The sequence below is a fragment of the Adiantum capillus-veneris genome, chromosome 22 (genome assembly GCF_014529385.1).
Source record: "Adiantum capillus-veneris isolate H3 chromosome 22, ASM1452938v2, whole genome shotgun sequence".
Taxonomy (NCBI): Eukaryota; Viridiplantae; Streptophyta; class Polypodiopsida; order Polypodiales; family Pteridaceae; genus Adiantum; species Adiantum capillus-veneris.
Genome location: NC_140952.1, coordinates 149,030,089 through 149,043,549, shown reverse-complemented (window position 1 = coordinate 149,043,549; position 13,461 = coordinate 149,030,089). Strand labels below are relative to the sequence as shown.

Here is a 13,461-nt window from a genome sequence, read left to right as displayed (position 1 = left end):
CATGTACTCATCACCTGTTTCTTTTGTTTGTTTTCTTTCCAAGTAATCTTTGTACATATTTTGTTCGTAAAAGACTACATCCCTACTCCTTAAGATTTTACCATCTTCAGGATTCCATAGGCGATATCCAAAGTCACCTGTCCATGCCTCTTCTGGAACTCCCCCATCCAATGCAGTTGAGGGTGACCGATTGATTAAGTACACAGACTTACTTACAGCTTCTGCCCAAAGCTCAAGCGGTAGGCCTGCATGCAGCCACATCTTCGTGCTCGCTCCATGATTGTCCTGTTCATCCTTTCCGAAATCCCATTTTGTTGAGGTGTCCTTGGGGTTGTCCTTTTCCTCCGAATGCCATTTCTAGCACAAAAGCTTGGCTGCAATATTCGCCTCCATTGTCGGATCTGAGGCATTTAACCTTGGTACATGTTTCACTCTCCACAAAGGCTTTCCACCTTTGAAATATGGAAAATACATCGGATTTATTCTTCATGACATAAACCCATGTTTTTCTAGTCGCATCGTCTATGAATGTTACATAGTACAATGAGCCACCAAGTGATGGTGTACTTGCAGGACCCCAAACATCAGAATGAACCAACTCAAGTTTTTTATTTTTTCTTTCATTTCCTGATTTTTGACATTTTACCCTCTTTTGTTTACCATAAACACAATCTTCACAGAACTCTAAGTCCACTTCTTTCAAACCTGGTAGAAGCTTCTTTGTTTGAAGGATTTGCATTCCTTTGGCACTCATATGCCCAAGTCGGTAGTGCCACACCGCACTGTCAACTTCTGTAGTTGCTGCACAAGCTGAAGGTTGCGTGCTAACAGTACACAAGTAAAGTGTACTGACTTTTTCTCCCTTGGCAACCACCAAAGATCCCTTTGAGATCTTCCACCGTTTGTTTCCGAATGCAATGTTGTGACCTTCATCATCCAATTGTCCTGTAGAGATCAATTTTTTTGCGAAGAGAAGGAACATGCCTAACATCTTTAAGCTTCCATTCATTTCCGTTAGTAGTTTTGACAGAAACTATACCTTTGCCGACAATCTCACAAGCTTCATCATCTCCCAAGTATACATACCCAAAATTACCTTTGGTGTAGTCTTGGAAATGTTGCTTGTGTGGTGTCTCATGGAATGAAGCCCCAGAATCTACTATCCAAGAATTAGACACATTGTCTAATGAGAGAATTAGAGCATCTTGCTCTACTTTACCTGCCACATTGGCCTCCGATGTTGGCTTGTTGTCTTGAGACTCAGTCTCCTTCTTCTTCTTGAACCAGCAATCCTTCTTGACGTGGCCCTTCTTGCCGCAGTTCCAACATTCAAGAAGTGACTTTGTGCGTGACTTGCTCCGTCTTGAGCGATCACGACCCTTTTGGTTTTTGAACCTTTCCTTAGGCCTTCCTCTTGTTTCCACTGATAGTACAGCATTTGATGATTCTCCTGTACTTCTCCTTCTCATTTCCTCGCTTAGGAGAACACCCACAACATCATCAAACTTAAGAGTATTTGTACCAGAGATAGAATTGCTTACAGCCATCACAAGGCTGTCCCAACTATCCAGTAGAGATGATAGTATAAGGAGAGCTCGCACTTCGTTCGAAATTGATTTTCACCGATCAAAGTTGACTTATGTTTGTGTTAAAGTAATTTAGGTGTTCTGCAACTAAACCATTCTCTGCCATCTTTAGATTGAACAAGCGCTTCATAAGAAATACCTTATTGGATGCCGATGGTTTCTCGTAGAAGTCGTCAAGTGACTTCATCAAGTCCTCCGTGGTCTTCATGTTCAAAACATTGAAGGCCACCGTTGACGCCAAGCTTAACCGGATTGTTCCCAATGCCTTTCGATCAAGGACAATCCATGATTCATCTGCCATTGTTGCGGGCTTCTTCGCAAGACCGCCTAGTGGCCAATAGAGGTCCTTCTGGTAGAGATAGTCTTCAATCTACATCTTCCAATGTTGGTAGTTTTTTCCATTGAACTTCTCAATCTTGAGCTTCCCTTCCTCTGCCATAACTCCCACTCAATTCAAGGAATCCTTTCCTTGAGATAATTTAGCTACGAGCAAACCTTGCTCTAATACCAGTTGTTAGGAAATAAGACGTAGCTAAATAGATAATTGAGTAGATCACTTAATGGAGAGAGACAGATTTACATACACGAGATTATAGAGTAGAGAGAGAGAGAGAGAGAGAGAGAGAGAGTACACACGATATACATGGTTCACCCAATGTGTGCTACGTCCACGGGAAAGCAGCCACTCAATGGCTTTAGTACTTCAAAACAAGAAGTAGTTTACAAAGGGATTATACCCTTAATGGAGCTCGCGCCTTGCTTCACTCTCACCACCTCACACTCACCTTGTTGCATCAACTTCACACTATGAAATGTGTGTAGAAATGGCCTCCTTTTATAGGCCAAAAGGGATGCCCTCTCTCATGAGAGGCAGCCATGTGTAGCTGCCCTTGTGTAGATAAGTCCAAATCGGACCCTCCAATCCGCCCATGTGTGGCCGCCCTTGAGAAGACAAGTCCGGTTTTGAATTCGGCCACCGGCCACCGGCCATTGTGACTACCGGCCACCGGCCAACCGACAATTGTTTTCCGACCACTTTTCGAACGCAGTCCGATCATAATATTCCGGCAAAAAGGAATATTCCGGCGAAGGAAAGAAAAAGTCTCGGGGGCTTCTGCCCCTGAGGCCCCTAAAGTTGTCCCTGATTTCTGGCCGTGAAAATTTTGGTTTCCGACGAGTGATTTTCCTTCACGCACGATGGCTTCTCCTCATAATGGGGGCCTTACAAATGTGTGCTTTTACCACAGAAAATTACAAGGGTAAATCAGGCTCCATACTTAACATGGAGTTATGAAAGTAGTCTTCTTTTTATCTTCAAGAGCAATAAACTTTTGGAAGTAGCCTGAAAAACCATTGCATACACTATATTGTTCATACCCTGCGACTGAGTCCAGAACTTCATCAAGGGATAATGATTCTTCTTTGTGGTTTCATTCAATGGCTTAAAATCAACACACATTCTCCATCTTCCATCCTTTTTGAGTGTCACCACAACAAGACTTACCCATTCTGCATTATGAACGGGTTGTATGAAACCTGCATCCAAAAGCTTATTCACCTCTTCTTTTAAGGCTGTCATTTTCTCATGTCCAAGCCTTCTATGCTTTTGCCTGACGGGTATTGCCTCATCCTTAAGTTCAATCAACACATCCTTCCCTTTAAAACCCCTTATTTCTTGGTAGGAGGTGATAAAAAGATTTGGGAACTTCTGTAACATCCTTAAGAACTCATTTCTTTCACCTTCAAAAAGATCCGGACATAGCGTCTTTTGTAACATATCTTCTTTGACCAAAGGATCCACTGTTGGTTGCATAAGATCTTCTAGTTGCTCATAACGGCTTGACATACCTCCATCATCCAACACTTAAAAATACATGAGCGTACTCATCCTTTTCCTCTTTAAGGAGCAAATAAGAGACATCAACTTCACTCTCAGAGCTAGAATTAGTAGCACTATCCTCGTCAGCTGATTGCTCTCCGCTTGAAGTTGAATATATTCTTCATCCTCATCCTTTCCTTCAATTTCTATTGGCAACTTGCTAACCATATCAAACTTCTTCTTACTTCCTTTCTTGTTGTAGATAGTAATGGTTCCATGACACCCAATCTTGGATAGCTCCCACTGCTCTTAACCAAGGTCTCCCAAGAATAAGAGGAAAAGCTCCAAGGCCTGTAGGCATGACATGACAATTGACAAGTGTCTTGACATCAAATGCCTCTACTTCAAGATTTTTGACAACTCCCAAACATTTGACCTTAGCATGATTGGCAAGCCGTATTCTAAACTTTGAGCCACTTGAAATAATAAGTCCCAGCTTCTCCACACAGGATTGTGTGATAACACATATTTGGGCACCACCATCAATATAAGCCTCTCCCAATCCTTGCCCTTGATGCCAAGCATCTACTACTGAACAAATGTCTGGCAACTCACCAATACATAGGACCCTCACAGATCCATGCGTAGGCTCCTTCTCAATTGGATTTACAAGCCCCTTCCATGCACGTTTGAGTTCATGAACCATGTTTATGAGTTGCCCAAATGTAACATTTGCTTTCCTCCCAACAAGATCCTCCTTAAGGTAATTATAAGTATACTCACCCTCTCCCAACAGAAGATCTGCAACTTCGAACCTCCTTCGCGGTCTCCTTTTCCTCTTAGCTTTGGCATCCTCACCTTCTTTCTCCTTTCTCTTTTTCCTGCTAGGACCTGCACCATTGCCCTGCCTCTCTCTCTTTCCGAGGGGCATCATGTCATCTTCTTTGTACTTTATACGAATGATTCCCACATGACCACCACCACCAGGAGCTTGGGCTTCTTGACTTCATGAGAACCTTGACTCCCTCTTATGTCCAAAGTAAAATCATTGGCTCTATTTGGCAAGTTTTGGGGAAGAGGGTACATATCACCTCCCATCCTTCGTGGTCGATCACAATGAGTGCTAATATGTCCAAGTTCTCCACAATTGTAGCATGTAGGAATAAATCTTCTACCAGGATACATACCACGTCCATGTCCAGGATTTTCAATAGGTGGCAGAGCTTCATATTGTTGAGGACCCTCTCTTCTTGCTTGTGGTGGAGCACCTCTAGCATAACCACCTCTTCCACGTCCACCCCCAATGACATTTAGGTGCAATTCTTGCAACATAGTTATCATGTTTTACATATTGCGTTGCATTTGTTCTACATCCATTTGCCTATGGGCTCCTTGTTCACGTTGGCCTCCATTAGCTTGAACTTCTCTCTCATCTCCACTTCTTTCCGCTGCATGATCTGCAACTATTCCATATTCACTTAATCGATGTGTCTTCCACTCCTTTTGCGTGGCTATGGGTACTGCTTCTTCAAAAGTTACAGGTCTCCTTAACTCCACTTTGAGCTTTAAACTCCCTTTGAGGTTGGCAATAAAACGGTTCTTCTTTAACATGGTTGGTGGAGTCTCATCTCCAAGAGATACACCAATGATCCCAAACACGTATAAACTGGAGTCAAGTAATCATGCACACTTTGATTCTCCTTTGCACATGGTTTAAGATCTCATACCAAACAATATCTGGCTCCTCTCCTTCTCTGAAGCGATCTAAAAAAGCATGCTTAACTATGTTGTAATCAAGCGCAACTGGTGGGTTTTGTGCTTGAGCTTGGGCCTCGAAATCTAACCGGGCATACTTGTAACCGAATTTTTTCTCCCATTGACTGTGTGAGTACCTTTCCACTATGAGAGTCAAAATAATAAAATACGTTATCCCCAGAATGTTAGATTTTGTAACGTGGGTTTATAAATTTCGACGATGTCAATTCTTAAGAATAGCCTACATGTTCATGGAAGACAAAGAAAGATACACAGACCCATAGTAGCTCTCTCTCTCTCTCTCTCTCTCTCTCTCTCTCTCTCTCTCTCTCTCTCTCTCTCATTGATTTGACCCCTTTGCTTATCTCTCATTCACTCTGTCTTTGTGAATTAACCTTCCTGCTTCTCTCTTTGTAATTTGCTTTGTCGGTTGTCTCCATCTCTCTCTTTCTCTATGTGAGCTGATTGTCTATGATCAACTCTCTGCCCCCCTCTCTCTTCTTTGTCTCAAGCATCCATGTTCCCTTTTTATTTCTCTATTCAATGCTTTCTATTTCTCTATTATTGAATAGGGTCCTAAGTTCTCTTTGTTTTTGTCTATGTGAGTAACTTCTACCCCCAACATGATTAATGGTTTTGCATCAATGTAGCCCATCGTTTTTGCATCAATTCAACCCTACACTTTGTATCAAAGCAACCGAGCACTTTGTATCTCTCATTCACTCTGTCTTTGTGAATTAACCTTCCTGCTTCTCTCTTTGTAATTTGCTTTGTCGGTTGTCTCCATCTCTCTCTTTCTCTATGTGAGCTGATTGTCTATGATCAACTCTCTGCCCCCCCCTCTCTTCTCTGTCTCAAGCATCCATGTTCGCTTTTTATTTCTCTATTCAATGCTTTCTATTTCTCTATTATTGAATAGGGTCCTAAGTTCTCTTTGTTTTTGTCTATGTGAGTAACTTCTACCCCCAACATGATTAATGGTTTTGCATCAATGTAGCCCATCGTTTTTGCATCAATTCAACCCTACACTTTGTATCAAAGCAACCGAGCACTTTGTATCTCTCATTCACTCTGTCTTTGTGAATTAACCTTCCTGCTTCTCTCTTTGTAATTTGCTGTGTCGGTTGTCTCCATCTCTCTCTTTCTCTATGTGAGCTGATTGTCTATGATCAACTCTCTGCCCCCCTCTCTCTTCTCTGTCTCAAGCATCCATGTTCGCTTTTTATTTCTCTATTCAATGCTTTCTATTTCTCTATTATTGAATAGGGTCCTAAGTTCTCTTTGTTTTTGTCTATGTGAGTAACTTCTACCCCCAACATGATTAATGGTTTTGCATCAATGTAGCCCATCGTTTTTGCATCAATTCAACCCTGCACTTTGTGTCAAAGCAACCGAGCATTTTTTGCATCGGTTACGCATGAGTACGACGCTTTCAACATTCAATATTCAACCATTGTGCCAGCATTCTGAAGTAATTTGAAGCAAATGCTTGACAGCGCGAAAGAGCAAGGGGCCTGTTGAGGCCGGTTGGGACACTGCATACAGTGTCGTTTCTCTTCCCCCCCCCCCCCCCCCTTCCCCTCTCTCTCTCTCTCTCTCTCTCTCTCTCGGCCTCTCTCTTTCGTTGTGTTCAATTCTTACGAATGGGGTTAAGGTATTAGCTAGATCTTCTTACACCATTCCGCGTCAGCATGGAGCTCTGCGTATTCAACATTTAGCCACTAATTCCACTGCAACTTACACACACTCTCTCCCTCTCTCTCTAAATGCATTCACTCGTGCTTGCACCCTCTTGAGCATCACGCTTAAGCAAGATACTCAAATGACTGATAGAACTCTCAAAGAGAGTTGCTCAAACGTTGTTGGAGAGAGCTTGGTTGCTCGATGTAAAAGACAGCCTTCTTCAAGCAGTCATGAAGGAAAAGTATGCTTCACAGCCGAGCCCAAAGGAGCGGAGATTTTTGATAAGCTACAGACACAAGGCCGATCCAAGCGATTTCACTAGTATACTACTATGGATGAGAGTAGGGCATTTGAAGGTCTATCGGGTTTGTCAAAGAACAGTTGAAGCAATTGCTGCACGTCTGAAACAATTGCCTCATATGATTCCATTACTTATTTGTATGACTACGATGCATCCTGTGATTTCTGCTTCCGATTTCAATATTGGCTCCCTTCCACACCTTCCAACTCCAACGGGTCCTGTTTCCATGGAGAGCATTTCTACTCACATCTCTACCACAGAGATGTGAGACGCACCTTCTTTGTCGGGGAGTTTCCATCTGGCGCGCACAACCTCCCTAAGCTTGTTTTCTTTTTTGACTTCAGCAACAACTTTACTGGTCCCCTTTCAGCAGATTTTGCACTCATCTCTACTCTTCAGCATCTTGATCTTGGTGGTAGCTACTGGCACAATTCCGCCCGCATATGGTAAGCTTTCAAGCTTGAAATATCTGGGTCTTGCAAGCAACCTCCTCGTTGACAGAATTCCACCAGAGCTTGGCGATCTCGCAAACCTTGAGCATCTAGTTATTGGCTACAACAGATACAACGGGAGCGAGAGCATCCCACCGGAGCTTGGAAAGCTATCTCTGCTGCACTAATCTCTCTGGCAGTATACTGCCCGGGCTTGGCCAGCTCAAGTCTCTTGACCTACTCGTTCTCTATCGCCGCATGACCTCTTTAATGTCGCTCGACTTGTCCGTCAACAATCTCACTAGCTCTGTCCCAACGGAATATGGCAATCTGCAGAATTTGACCCTCCTGAGTCTGATGTACAACAATTTGAATGGCTCGCTCCCCGCCAGAATTGGGCTCTTACAAAACCTCCTCACTCTGCGTATATGGAACAACTCATTCACTAGAGTTCTCCCACAAAGGCTCGGGAGAAGCTCCCCTCTACAATGGATCGATGTGTCGTCGAATCTCTTTCAAGGGCCAATCCCCCCCAGACCTCTGCCTCCACTCTAATCTCACCAAGCTTATCCTCTTCTCCAATTAGCTAGCTAGTCCGATTCCACATGGTTTTGCGAATTGTGAATCGCTTGTTCGCGTCCGCATCCAGGGGCACTCCTTCACTGGCCCTATCCCTCTTGGCTTTGGGATGCTTCCCAAGCTTGCTCACCTTGAGATCCAACATAATAGGCTCACAGGCACCATACCTGTCGATCTTAGCAACTCTTCGAAGCTCAGCTACCATGATGTATCCTACAACCTTCTTTATGATGACCTTTCCAATACCATAAGAAGAATGCCCAGTATTCAAAGCTTCTACGCGTCTGACAACAACCTCACGGGCTCTGTCCCGGTCGACTTCGGAGATTGTGCTTCCTTATCTGTGCTCTCCTTGTCTCAAAATCACATCGTGGGCGGCATTCCAGTGAATATGAGCAAATGCCGCCACCTCATAACCATTCAACCGCAGGAGAATCAGCTCTCTGGGAGCATCCCTGTCGAGCTCGCAAGCATGCTGAATTTCAAAGTTCTCGATGTGTTCAAAACCTTCTCACAAGTGAAATCCCTTACCAATTTCAAAACTCCACTACTTTAGAAGCTTTCAATGTGTCATATAACAATCTCTCAGGTCCAGTCCCGTTAGAGGGCATGTTCAAAACAGCTAGCACTTAGCTCTTTTCTTGGGAACCCTAATTTATGTGGGAACATGTTGCCACGTTCTTGCATCGGCTGCGGTGGCGGAGGTGACGATTCCGGGAAGACGAAAGGAAGAAGCAAAGGTCTTCTATGGCTGGTTAGATGCGTTTTGGCCATTTCCTTGTTGCTAGTTTTGATTGTAGGCGGTCACTACTTGTTCAAATAGTATGGTGCTCAAATGTGTAGCAAGGACACATCTGAAGACAGGGAAGAGTGGACATGGAGGCTAACTGCATTTCAAAGACAGGCATTCACAAGCAATGACGTTCTAAATGCGCTCAAAGATGACAATATTGTTGGCAAGGGGGCAACAGGGACGGTGTACAAGGCGGAGATGCCGAGCAGTGAGGTAGTTGCAATGAAGAAGCTTTGGATGAGCCACAAAGGCGCTAGCAACAACAAAGAATCGCGAGCGTTTCAAATCGAGGCCGATCTTCTCGGCAGCATATGCCATCAGAACATCCTGCATCTGCTTGGATATTGCTCCAACAATGTCAACACTCTGCTTGTTTATGAATACATGACAAGGGCAGCCTAGATGATGCACACCATGCCAAGGACAGGACATACATTCTGACGGATTCGATGTCGAGATACAATATTGCAATGAGAATCGCACAAGGTCTCTGCTATCTGCACCATGATTGCTTCCCACAGATAGTCATCGCGACATCAAGTCCAACAACATCTTGCTAGATTGCAACATGGAGACTCCACTTGCAGATTTCGGAGTGGCAAAGCTGGTAGAAACCAATGAGTCCATGCATGTTGATGATTGCAGGCTCTGTCACAAGACGGGCACCACGTGCCAATAGAAAAGAACAGACTGAACAAACTTCTAGCACTTCAATAACAACTGAACTGAGAGAGGGAGAGAGACGACACGCGACACAGAGTGGCGGAATTCCACCCCAGAGAGTATTGGCTCCAAACCTTGGCGCCCCTTTCGGTATTTCTTTATATTACTGCTGATTCGCAAAGTACAACAGCAGGGGAGCACTTGCTCTGCAATCTGCGCGCTGAAGAGTGCCAGAGAGGGCCCCCAAGGCTCATATTTAAAGGCCCAAAGCTTAAAAGCATCAAATATGAAAAGATGACCCCAAAAAATCACTTTCCTAAAATTTCGGGATTTTCCTAAAAATATGCCGCGAATTTCGGAACGTCCGTACAGGTGCCATATCATCATATTTTGATGTGCAAAGTCTTTTGAGTGTGTTGTGCTTTATTTTTAATGTCTTTATGTCACTTGGGCCCCATCGGACGGGGTCCCATAAGTTGGTGAGAACTCTTCTTTAAAAATAGGCCACTCGTCAAGACTTTGTAAGTCTGTAAAACTTCTTCTTCTTCTGCTGTTGCTGCTTCCTCGTAGGGTTTCTGATTTTAGGATTAGGGTTTTGGGCAAAATTAGGGTTTTTTATTTTAGGGTTAGGGTTTCAACAGAATTAGGGTTTCTGATTTTAGGGCTAGGGTTTCAGCAGAATTAGGGTTTCGATACGTCAGCAGTTTGTTACATCTCCTCTTCTTGAAAGAGAGTAATCGTCCGCGATTACAACATATCTGCAAAACAACTCAAGTTAGCTCAAAAATTTCCGAGGGTCATTCCGAGGGACATTCCGAGGGACAATTAGTTTGCTCTTTTTATTAAGGAGTTAGCTTCTCCTTTCGGCTGTTTTGATCAAGGAGTTAGCTTCTCCTTTCTGCTGTTTTGATCAAGGAGTTAGCTTCTCCTTTCGTTTAGATCGGAACTCTTGATATTCTGGCGTAGTAAAATTAGCCATCACATCCAAACCGTATTGTCTTCCACAGGTGTCTTGATGCACTAAAATTACATACCTAGACAATCTCATCCAATCAGGAATATTCAATAATTGGCACATCACAATGCAACACAAATGCTTACATATGCATGTTACAAGACACAACAAACAGCGCCGTTGAGCACTCCCCCGAGACAAACAGTCTGCGGTATGAAGCTACTCAATGATTACCTCGTCACTCCCCCCGCAAATAACCTAAAAAGGTCCGGGCCATAAGCTCAGAGGACTGTACAACCAAACGCTCCCCAGACCGCAGTCTACGTCGCTTGGAGGTTCAAGCATACAACCAAAAGCTTCCCAGGCATCGGCCTGTGTCGTTCGGAGGTTTTCTAGCATACAACGAAACGCTCCCTAGGCATCGGCCTGCATCGTTCGGAGGTTTTCAAACATACAACGAAACGCTCCCCAGGCATCGACCTGCATCGTTCTGAGGTTCAAACAATACCAAAACAATATTTATCACTTCTCCACCCGGGAGTAAAATCACCAATCATTGAAACCAAAGTCAAACAATTCAAATCCGCACCAAAATAGGTTCAAAACAGATACCATCCATTTCAAACAGATTCCAAACAGAATGACCAAACAAGATCAAATAGAACTCAAACTTAAAAAGCAATCTCGACATCAGTCGAGCTCGAAAAGTCGACTGACTTTCTATCCTGAAACCTGCACCAAAACTTAGGGTTAGGTTCATTTCATAGAGTCGTAGCCGAGCACAGCATGGTCCATCAACTCTTGCACAGACAATGTTTCTCTGGCGGCGATGGTAGTCCCAAGATACCAATCACATGGAAACTCCAAAGTCATCTGCTCGTGAAGAGACATCTACTGAGAGATGTCGAGAAATTTCAAGTTATAATCTGCTAGGGTTTCCATTTCAAGCATTTCAGGATACCCCACTCTGCCAGAAGTTGCACTCCGAAGGAAGATGTCAGAAACCATACAACTTCGGGCAAAAATTTTCTTGAGAGCTTCCCAAGTACTTGGAGTATGCTGCTTAGTATCTATCAACATTTGCATGGTACTGTCTTTGAGAAAAAACAACAGCTCGAAACAAATCTTGGATCCTTCTCTTGCAAGTGATCTTAATGGCTTATGCCCTGTAAGACATAAGCGGTGAAGACGGGAGCGCGCCCGATGTGCGATGAAGTAAGGGTGGGAGTGGCTGATACCTTAAATATAATTCAATTCCAATAGCTCTGCCTGCTCTTTTGTAGGACTGGTATGCTTTCAGAAAAGCACACGCCTGATGCTCTAATACCACTGTCACAAGACGGGCACCATGTGCCAATAGAAAAGAACAGACTGAACAGACTTTTAGCACTTCAATAACAACTGAACTGAGAGAGGGAGAGAGACGACACGCGACACGGAGTGGCGAAATTCCACCCCAGAGAGTATTGGCCCCAAACCTTGGCGCCCCTTTCGGTATTTTTTTATATTACTGCTGATTCGTAAAGTACAACAACTGGGGAGCACCTGCTCTGCAATCTGTGTGCTTAAGAGTGCCAGAGAGGGCCCCCAAGGTTCATATTTAAAGGCCCAAAGCCTAAAAGCATCAAATATGAAAAGCTGACCCCAAAAAATCACTTTCCTAAAATTTTGGGATTTTTCTAAAAATCCGCCACAAATTTCGAAACGTCCGTTCAGGTGCCACATCATCATATTTTGATGTGCAAAGTCTTTTGAGTGTGTTCTGCTTTATTTTTAATGCCTTTATGTCACTTGAGTGCCATCGAACGGGGTCCCATAATTTGGTGGGAACTCTTCTTTAAAAATAGGCCACTCGTCAAGACTTTGTAAGTCTGTAAAACTTCTTCTTCTTTTGCTACTGTTGCTTCTTCGTAGGGTTTCTGATTTTAAGGTTAGGGTTTTGGGCAAAATTAGGGTTTTTGATTTTAAGGTTAGGGTTCCAATAGAATTAAGGTTTCGGACAGAATTAGGGTTTTTTATTTTAAGGCTAGGGTTTCAACAGAATTAGGGTTTCGACACGTCAACAATTTGTTACAGGCTCTTACGGATATATCGCACCAGGTAATCTAATGCAAGGGCTCTTCTTTCTCCATGTTGCTTAGTGTAATTAAAAGGACCCGTGTCGACATTGCCATACCCTCGTCTCCATTTCAATTGTTTCCTCTAGCTGAAGTGGTGTTTTCTTGCATACAGAATATGCATACACCCCCAAAGTAAATGAGAAGACCGACATCTACAGCTTAGGGGTGGTTTTGCTGGAGCTCTTGACAAGCAGACGGCCCATCGATGTCGAATTTGGGGAGGCAGTGAACATAATGAAGTGGGTGAGGAGCAAGATGAGAAGCTCCATAGGCATTGTAGACACATTGGATGCGAATGTCGGGGCCACATGCAGCACAGTGCAAGAGGAGATGATGTTGGTGCTAAGAATAACACTGCTGCTCCGCACAAGCAAGTCGCCACGGGATCGACTGTCGATGAGGGACATAGTCACAATGCTGGGGGAGGCGAAGCCGAGAAGAAAAGCAATGTCAAAGAGCTTGCCTCTGTGAAGAGTTTCATAGTACGCACATACAGTCATCCTGACAAGCCTAAGCTGCCTCCATGCCCTAGTTGGGTCATCGAGTAGGGCCTGACAAGCGTAAGCTGCCTCCATGCACTGGTTGGGTGGGCTCCTGCACAAAATTAGCTTGATCAATTTTAGGTGATGGGTGCTTCAACAGTACAGGGACTCGATCTTGCGAATTGTGAATCGCTTGTTTCTGTTCGCACAAGGTCTCTGTTATCTGGACCATGATTGCTTCCCACAGATAGTCCATCGCGACATCAAGTCCAACAACATCTTGCTAGATTGCAA

At 43.9% G+C, this 13,461-nt stretch overlaps 1 pseudogene; it reads left to right on the top strand.

The window, feature by feature from the left end:
* Positions 1 to 6,803: 6,803 nt before the first annotated feature.
* LOC147430414 (uncharacterized) lies at positions 6,804 to 13,156 on the top strand (annotated as a pseudogene).
* The last annotated feature ends 305 nt before the right edge of the window (positions 13,157 to 13,461 follow it).